The sequence below is a fragment of the Pseudophryne corroboree genome, chromosome 11 (assembly GCF_028390025.1).
Source record: "Pseudophryne corroboree isolate aPseCor3 chromosome 11, aPseCor3.hap2, whole genome shotgun sequence".
NCBI lineage: Eukaryota > Metazoa > Chordata > Amphibia > Anura > Myobatrachidae > Pseudophryne > Pseudophryne corroboree.
This window is the reverse complement of record NC_086454.1, coordinates 59485066-59494547: the sequence shown is the minus strand read 5'-3', so window position 1 is coordinate 59494547 and position 9482 is coordinate 59485066. Positions and strand designations below refer to the sequence as shown.

The window sequence follows — 9482 nt, the reverse complement described above, 5'->3', positions numbered from 1 at the left end:
AGAAACCGGCCAGTGTGTTACAGCCCTCTGCCGGTTTCTCCCGGATAGCAAAAAGCCGGACAAAGTTTGTCCGGCTTTTTGCCATCCGGGGAAAACCGGTTAGTGTGTTACAGCCCTAAGGGGAAGGGAAGACAGACAGGGGTGTCACAGATGGAGTAAACAGTGAGCGTTAAACAGAGGGTTAGGATGAGATTTGGCTGGGTTTGGTGAAGAAGTGGGTCTTGAGAGCCCGTTTGAAGTTTTGTAGAGAGGTGGAGAATCTGAGGGGGAGAGGTAGGGAATTCCAAAGAAAGGGAGCAGCATGTGAGAAATCTTGGAGGTAGGAGTGGGAGGAAGTAACCAGCAAGTAGGAGAGGCGGCATGCATTATACTAAGCTTTCATTCCCACATATTATACACAGATACCTCTCCACCTACAGAGCTCACTACCTAACACATGTATCACACAGATACTGGGCGCTTGTCCGCAGATCTCACAATCTTACACACATATCTCACATATGCTGAGCCTTCAACATCCCCAGAGCTTACAATCAAATACTGTACATACTGTACAAATACATCACACATACCTAGTAATATTACCCATGATTTACAATCTAACAACACATGTGCCATAAACCTTCTAAACTTTTGTCCATCGGTTTACAATCTCATCTAACAGCAGCATAATCCAAGGTCTCACTGATATTTGTATCTTGTTTTAAGAGCTGACAATCATATGTTGCTCTCTCCCCAACTAGAGCTTGTTATTCCACTACACAGGTACCATCAGAGAGACCTCACCTACAACTTGCCACCTAGTACGTATCACACATCCCCAAAATCAAATAATATGATTCAAAATTCAGATTTAAGTGTGCAGGTTCCTTGCCCACAGAGCTTGCAATCGCAGAGATTGCCTTCTCACCTGGGAGGGGCAGGTAGTTGAGACAGGGGCCAAAGCAGTGGCTCTGTGCTCTCCCAAAACTCTTTGGGGCCTGAGACGTCAGCGCTCCTTCCCACTGCACCAGGGCTGAGACTTTTAGTTTGACTGCATAGCTCAGGCTCTCGCCTGATAACAAGCAGCCCTGTCACAATCACGCGGGCCGCCTTCACAGAGCTGAGGGTAAGCACAGCTCAACTGCCCCTGGTGCACTGGTGGTTTGGCAGCGCTTGGTGTGGAATCACACTTCATGAGGAGGAGCCAGGTGGCTGTGAGGCGCATGGAGGGCGTATGAAGCCTTCTACTGCAACCACCAATTTTAACAGTGTTGCCGGCATTTGAAGAACCCCGTGCAAGGTTAATTTTTGCTGGATGGCAGGGGGAGAGATTAGTTGCGGTGCGAGTGAGCGGGACCTCAAGTGCCCGCTGGCAGCTGGATTTTTTTTCCTCCTGTCTCCAGCAGGGGTTGAAGCTACATCTGCCCCATTATTAATCCAACACTGGCTGGCACCCTGTACACACTGATGCTCGCAGCACAGCTACAGTGTAGACGGACGCATCTGTATGTATGAGGTCATTCCGAGTTGATCGCACGCTGCTGATCAGGGTACTACTGCGCATGCATATGCACCGCAATGCGCATGTGCGTCGTACGGGTACAAACAGCATCGTTGCTGGGCAATGCTTCTAGCGACGAATCCATTCGCACGGGTGATTGCAAGGAGATTGACAGAAAGAGGGCGTTTATGGGTGTAAACTGACCGTTTTCTGGGAGTGGTAGGGAAACCGCAGGCGTGTCCCGGCGTTTGCAGGGCGGGCGTCTGACGTGAATTCCGGGACTGGACAGGCTGACGTCATCGCAAGGGCTGAGTAAGTTCAGACCTACTCTGAAACGGCAAAAAATGTTTTTGTACTGCTCGGCTGCACATGCGATCGCACACTTGCAAAGCGAAAATACACTCCCCAGTGGGCGGCGACTATGCATTTGCACGGCTGCAAAAAGTAGCTAGCGAGCGATTAACTCGGAAAGAGGGCCATAGAACAGTAATGCATACACATAGTATAGAAAAAATGTATATATATATATATATATATATATATATATACATACATACATACATATACTGTGTGTATATATATATATATATATACACACACACACTATACATACCGGCGTTCAGGATATCGGCATTTGGAATGCTGATGCCGGAATACCAACATTGGTCAGAATGCTGGTGCGGGATCCCCACATGGATAAAAATGCCGGCACTGGAATCCCGACTGCTGGCTCCCGAACGTAAGTGTGCTGTGGTAGGAGATGGAGGGAAAGGTTTAGGCTGTGGGAGGGTTAGTATTAGGCTGCGGGAAGAGGGTTAGTTCTGGGAAGGGGGGATTAGGCACCACCGGGAAGGGTAAGGCTGCGGGGGTGGAAAGGTTAGCTTTAGGCTACAGGTGTGTGTGTGTGTGGGTGGGTGGGTGGGTGGGGGGGGGGGGGGGGGGGGTTTGGTTTAGGCATCACCGAGTAAAGTTAGGGTCAGGCTGCGGGAAGGGAGGGTTAGGTGGGGGAGTAGATGAGGGTTAGTATACTTACCTTCCAGGTGTCAGGATTTGGCATGTAAGGGTGATGTCTGTATTCTGACCGCTGCCATCACAAAGATCCTGATACCATACCTGCATGCATATATAGCGTATAGTATATATATATATATATATATATATATATAAAGCACACACATACAATACACATGCATACATAGCGTATAGTATATTATATATATATATATATATAAAGCACACACATACAATACACATGCATAAAGCACACACATACAATACACGTACATAATATACATATATATGCAGAGTACATGTTGTATATAGTATAGATAACTATACATACTGCAAAAGAGCAGGGAGGGTGTTACAGGAGGTGCTGGATAGAGATGGAACTTGTAGGTTTTGGTGAGGGGAAATGAAGCTTATAAAAGTAATTATCCTGTACAGTACTATACACATGTATGTGTGTGTGACACACTGACAGGTGACTAACCATCTCTCCTGTGTTGAGTTCCTGGCTGCAATATCATTCATTCTTCAGCCTGCTGCCCGAGTAGTTGCTGGTCTGTGTGTGGGTGGGGGGTGTCTGTGCTCTGATTGGCTGAGTGACTGTGTGTGATGTGTCACTCAGCCAATCGGAGCACAGCAGATGCTGCTGAGGAGTTCCTGCACTGATCAGGATTCTCCTCAGCGTTACAGCAGGGCGCACCACAGCTTCAGCAGCTGATAGTGAGTACCTACCGTATACAGCTTGTCACCAGCCCGACCTGCCTTGTCCACGCCCCCGATGATAGTGGGAGGAGTTACAGAGCAGGGGGCACACCTGGGATTAACCAACAGCCCAGGCCGACTCTTGATTGTGAGGATAGGCCAGTGGGCGGGGCTATGGACGGATTCGGGGGCAGAGCCTCAGAGGTATTCAGGACTGACTCGGGCCGGCAGAGTTTCAGACCTCTGTGGTCGGAACTTTGGCCAGCTGGTTTGGGGTGTTGTGGGCCTATTTTCAATGGGAGGCCTGGAGCTGCAGCTCCATCCGCCCCATTGTTAATCCGGCCCTGGCCACGGCACACTGGTTGAAAAAGCATGATATAGATGAATGATATGCCTATGACGTAACAAATTATATATAGCAACCAAACACATTGCATGCATTCAACTTGTGACAGTTTAAGCATTCTACCAAGCCACATAGATATGTACTGTGGCTGCTTTGCCCTAGCAATTCAGTGTTACCTGCAGACAGAAGACTACAAGCAGATGCTTTAACTAAATATAGTGAGAAGAGACATTTGGGGTCATTCCGAGTTGATCGTTCACTAGCAGTTTTTAGCAGCCGTGCAAACACTATTCCGCCTCCCACTGGGAGTGTATTTTAGCTTAGCAGAAGTGCAAACGAAAGGATCGCAGAGCGGCTACAAAACAAATTTGTGCAGTTTCAGAGTAGCTTCAGAACTACTCAGCGCTTGCGATCACTTCAGACTATTCAGTTCCTGTTTTGACGTCACAAACACGCCCTGCGTTCGGCCAGCCACGCCTGCGTTTTTTCAAACACTCCCTGAAAATGGTCAGTTGACACCCAGAAACGCCCTCTTCCTGTCAATCACTCTGCGGCCAGCAGTGCTATTGAAAAGCTTCGCTAGACCTTGTGTGAAACTACATCGTTCGTTGTGAAAGTACGTCGCGCGTGTGCATTGCGCCGCATACGCATGCGCGGAAGTGCCATTTTTTTTGCATCATCACTGCGCAACGAACATTTTCTGCTAGCGATCAACTCGGAATGACCACCATAGAGTCAGCCTCAATTACAATACATAGAACTGTCAGGTAAGAACCACTTGGGCCATCTAGTCTGCCTATGTCCACGCACACACATTCACACTAAGGTTAACTTTTGTTGGGAGCCAATTAACCTACCAGCAAATTTTTAGATTGTGGAAGGAAATCAAAGTACCCGGAGAAAGTCCACGCAAGCATGGGGAGAATATATAAACTCCACACAGTTAGGGCCATGGTGGGAATCGAACCCATTACCTCAATGCTGTGATGCAGTAATGCTAACCATTACATCATCTGTGTTGCCCTAATATATGTATTTGCAGATTTTCCAGTGTACCACACATTCACACCTTGTACAGTATGTATATAAGCAGAGTGCTATAAATAGAAAAGTTGTGCTTGTTGTTCCTTTCATGGTAAATGCAGCATTTCTGGGTCATTTCCTTTCATGTGGAAAGCATTCAAATACCTCTCTGAATGACAAGTCTGCCAAGCAGTGTGAGTTTATCGATTTCCCTCATGGAAGGAACTCCGTGCCTGTGTGCTTGGCTCTGGAACTCAGCTGTCAGTCTGCTGAGAACAGGACACACTAGCTGCGAAACACATGAAGGCTTTATTAATATTCATTGACATAATAAAAATCAATTAAAGCAACATCACTTATGAATTCATTCCCAGTCAGTGACATTTAATGGCAACTGTGAAAGGAAAAAGCAGTGTCAGAATATGTTCTATGTTCTGAAAGCAAAACAGTGTTCAAAGAAAATTATTCCTGGCCTCAAACCTTAAAGAAAGACTATTCGGGATCAGTACAAATTACCGACGGACGGGATCCCGACCAGCACAATACCGACAGGGGGGGCGAGCGCAACGCAGCCCCTTGCGGGCTCGCTGTGCTCGCCACGCTGCGGGCACGGTGCCTCGCTACGCTCGACACACTAATTTATTCTCCCTCTATGGGTGTCGTGGACACCCACAGAGGGAGAATATGTCAGGAATGTGCCGGTCGGGATCCCGGTGTCGGTATTCCGACCACCGAGATTCCGTCCGGTGGGATCTTGAACGCATAACGACTATTCATATTGTGCCATAGAAATTACTATGTGGTCCTGTAATATACTTGTTACAAAATGATTATATCTGTCATGGGGGAATATGTACTAAGCCTTGGAGAGTAAAAAAAGTGGAGCGCGATAAATTACTAGCCAATCAGCTCCTAACTGCCATGTTACAGGCTGTGTTTGAAAAAAGACAGGAGCTGATTGGTTGGTAGTTTATCTCTCTCCACTTTATCGCTTTCTAAGCCTTAGTACATCACATTTCGATAACCTACTTGTCATATATTCAGAATGAGCAATGTGACTAAACTTGATTGACAGATAGAAAGAAATAATCAGACCAAACAAAGCTTCTTTTCTGCATATGATCACATGCATCGCACCCTTCGCTCCCCAATCATATTTTCAACAGCTACAAACAATAAGGGGTTATTAGTGAAACTGTAAAGGAGTTATCGCACATTTTCTGTTGAAGTGGCTTTTTTTTAACAAGCTTTTCGTTCCCCTTTAACTCAGAAAACCAGAAGTTTTTTAGAACATGTCTCCAATAGCTTAGGCATTCTTCAGATGGCATCAACTTGCTTTCTCCAAAGGAAAGAGCCATGAGAGTACTAATAAGGATCTCATGTCCCTTGGATCCAGTGCCGTAAGTTCGCCCCAGTCGCCTGGAGGCATGATAAATGTTTGTGCCCCCCTTACATACTGTATACACACACACCCTTCATACAGTATGTAGCTATATGGCACTCATGTTGGACAGTAGTAGCGTGCTCAGGTGCCTATCCCAATAGTAATATAGATACACATACAAAGTGGACGGCACTCCAAGTCAGTCATCACAATAAAATAGACACCAGCATACCTTTATAGCACACCTACAGTACTCCCTCACCCACCAGCGTGTCACAAGGTAGATGCTTTGGCGCAGTGGTGTGCCGATGTACAGTATATATATACAAAACACACAAATGCCTCTTTCACTTAAACACACACACAAACGCCACTTTCACTTAAACACACACACACACACACACACAAACGCCACTTTCACTTAAACACACACACGCCTCTCACTTACACTCACGCCTCTTACTTACACACGCCTCTTACTTACACATGCCTCCTTAGCTTAAACACACACACCTCCTTCGCTTAAACACACACACACTCCTCACTTACACACACGCCTCTCATTTACACACACACCTCTCACACACGCTTCTCACTTACACATGCTTCCTTCACTTAAACTCACACACACGCCTCCTTCATTTAAACTCACAAACACACACACACACACACACACACACACACACACACACACACACACACACGCTTCCTTCACTTAAACATGCCTCTTACACAGTTACACACACACACACACACACACACACACACAAATGCCTCTTTCACTTAAACACACACATGCCTCTCTCACACATACACACACACACACACACACACACACACACATCTCCCTTACATGCACACACGCCTCTTTCACTTAAAAACACACACACAAACAAAAATAAACACATGCTTCCTTCACTTACACACACACACACACACACACACACACACACACACACACACACCTCACTTAAACATGCACACATAAAACACAGTGCTGCCAACATTCATTAAAGACCCCCCAGCACCCCTCCCCTTTCCAACTACACACACCCCCACAGTGCAGCTTGAGGCAAGTGCTGCCAGTGCCTACCTGCTGCTATCAGCCCAACGGAAGAACAGAGAGCTTCACTCGGCCAGGTCATCTGGAAGGGCCTGGCAGGAGCTGCATTCTGGAGCTCCCCCTAGCTGTAGCCACAGCCAGCTCTCTGTATATACTAGGAGGCAGCTTCCGTGTCACTGACACGAAAGCTCCTCGCAGCGAACGATCTTCAGGGTCAGGCAGCTGGAGACAATGGAGGAGATCTGCCCCCTTGAGGTCAGGAGCCCGGCGGCAGCTGACTCCACTGCCTCCCAGAGTTCCGCCCCTGCTTGGATCCCTCTGGCTCTTTTCCTGTGCCTCGAGACCCTTGGTCCTGCATGCTCAGCAACAATACAATCCAGCAGGTTTACCTGTCACTGCTGTAGTCAGTTTGTGATTCGCTAGGAAAGCTGATTATCAGAATAGCTGTCCCGGCATCACTACAGTACGTTGATAGAGGCATTCTTATTTGCCGCCATATGTTGTGATGAGGAATGATAATTTTTGGGTCCGAGTCTATTGGGAAACGTCTGTGTACAAGTTGGCATGGCCAGGGCTGCCGAGAGGACGGGAGTGGGTGCTAATTACCCAGGACCAGGCTTGTCAGAAGGGCCAGACAGGGGTCTGGATGCAGTGTCGGACTTGGGCAGTAAGGGCCCACTGGGGGGATGCAGTGGTAGGGGCCCATGCTTACAGCAATTGTGTGGCCAGCCAACATAGAGGCTTTGCTATCATCTGGGCACTATTATAAACATATTCCATACATGACAATTTACCAGATTTTTGCGCTGTAGAAAATACACCATAGCCCTGTCCTGTATTATGTAACATATGTTTAATATATAATCCAAGTGATCAGTTTGGAACTTGATCCCTAGAGGAAGGGGTGGACCCTTAGTAACTGGGGCCCACCGGGGGTTTCCCCTGTACCCCTTTGGACCAGTCCGCCCTTGCCCGAATCCGTCGCCCCCGTTAGTAGTAGGTTCAGTGGTAGGTTCAGTATCCATCTTGGTTAAGGAATGAAGCCTCCATGTAGGAACCAATATGGAGTACGTGCAGTTGCTCATTCCTTCTTCAACAAGGTCCCCAAATATTAATAAATAGTCCCCTAAATGCATACCTACCAACTAATAAAAAGATGACTTGTTGTATCTGGTGTATACTTAAAGATCTTTCTACTGGTTTTGTAAGTGTCACAAATGCTGATGCTTTTTTTAAACCCAACATATTAACTGTATTGTGTTTATGTACCGGTTTAATATGTGTTTTATATACATTTAATTTGCATTTAGATACATTTACAAATGCATTCAATCTTTAAACATGTCTGTGACAAAAAATAGTAAGTTCCTACCAAATCCATGTATAAACAATTCCTAGCTGCATGTCACTGTATTGTCAGTGTGGATAGGTAATGTTTCTGTTTCACTTGCCCTGCTTTAATTTGCATATATTTAGACATTACTGAAAATTGTTCTAAACTGTTCTCAATAAAAAGTAGTGATGTGCAACGGAAATTTTTCGGGTTTTGTGTTTTGGTTTTGGATTCAGTTCCGCGGCTGTGTTTTGGATTCGTACGCGTTTTGGCAAAACCTCCCTGAAATTTTTTTGTCGGATTCGGGTGTGTTTTGGATTCGGGTGTTTTTTTACAAAAACCCCTCAAAAACAGCTTAAATGATAGAATTTGGGGGTACTTTTGATCCCATAGTATTATTAACCTCAATAACCATAATTTCCACTCATTTCCAGTCTATTCTGAACACCTCACACCTCACAATATTATTTTTAGTCCTAAAATTTGCACCGAGGTCGCTGGATGGCTAAGCGACCCAAGTGGCCGACACAAACACCTGGCCCATCTAGGAGTGGCACTGCAGTGTCAGACAGGATGGCAGATTTAAAAAATAGTCCCCAAACAGCACATGATGCAAAGAAAAAAAGAGGTACACCAAGGTCGCTGGATGGCTAAGCTAAGCAACCCAAGTGGCCGACACAAACACCTGGCCCATCTAGGAGTGGCACTGCAGTGTCAGACAGGATGGCAGATTAAAAAAATAGGCCCCAAACAGCACATGATGCAAAGAAAAAAAGATGTGCACCAAGGTCGCTGGATGGCTAAGCTAAGCGACCCAAGTGGCCAACACAAACACCTGACCCATCTAGGAGTGGCACTGCAGTGTCAGACAGGATGGCAGATTTAAAAAATAGGCCCCAAACAGCACATGATGCAAAAGAAAAAAGATGTGCACCAAGGTCGCTGGATGGCTAAGTTAAGCGACCCAAGTGGCCGACACAAACACTTGGCCCATCTAGGAGTGGCACTGCAGTGTCAGACAGGATGGCAGATTTAAAAAATAGGCCACAAACAGCACATGATGCAAAGAAAAAAAGAGGTGCACCAAGGTTGCTGGATGGCTAAGCTAAGCGACCCAAGTGGCCGACACAAACACCTGAC

The 9482-nt window shown here is 46.4% G+C and overlaps 2 long non-coding RNA genes across 4 annotated transcripts in view; one reads left to right on the top strand and one right to left on the bottom strand.

Moving 5' to 3' along the window:
* Positions 1 to 2102: 2102 nt before the first annotated feature.
* LOC134969922 (uncharacterized) lies at positions 2103 to 3249 on the bottom strand. Its single transcript, XR_010189568.1, has 3 exons — positions 2976 to 3249; positions 2517 to 2596; positions 2103 to 2231 (listed from the first exon to the last, which is right to left on the bottom strand). It is a non-coding gene; the product is annotated as an uncharacterized LOC134969922 (long non-coding RNA).
* LOC134969921 (uncharacterized) overlaps positions 3119 to 9482 on the top strand; it is a 79831-nt gene continuing 73467 nt past the window's right edge. For all 3 annotated transcript variants that reach the window (XR_010189566.1, XR_010189565.1, XR_010189567.1), the window contains exon 1: positions 3119 to 3211. This is a non-coding gene — a long non-coding RNA (uncharacterized LOC134969921). The remainder of the gene's footprint in view (positions 3212 to 9482) is intronic.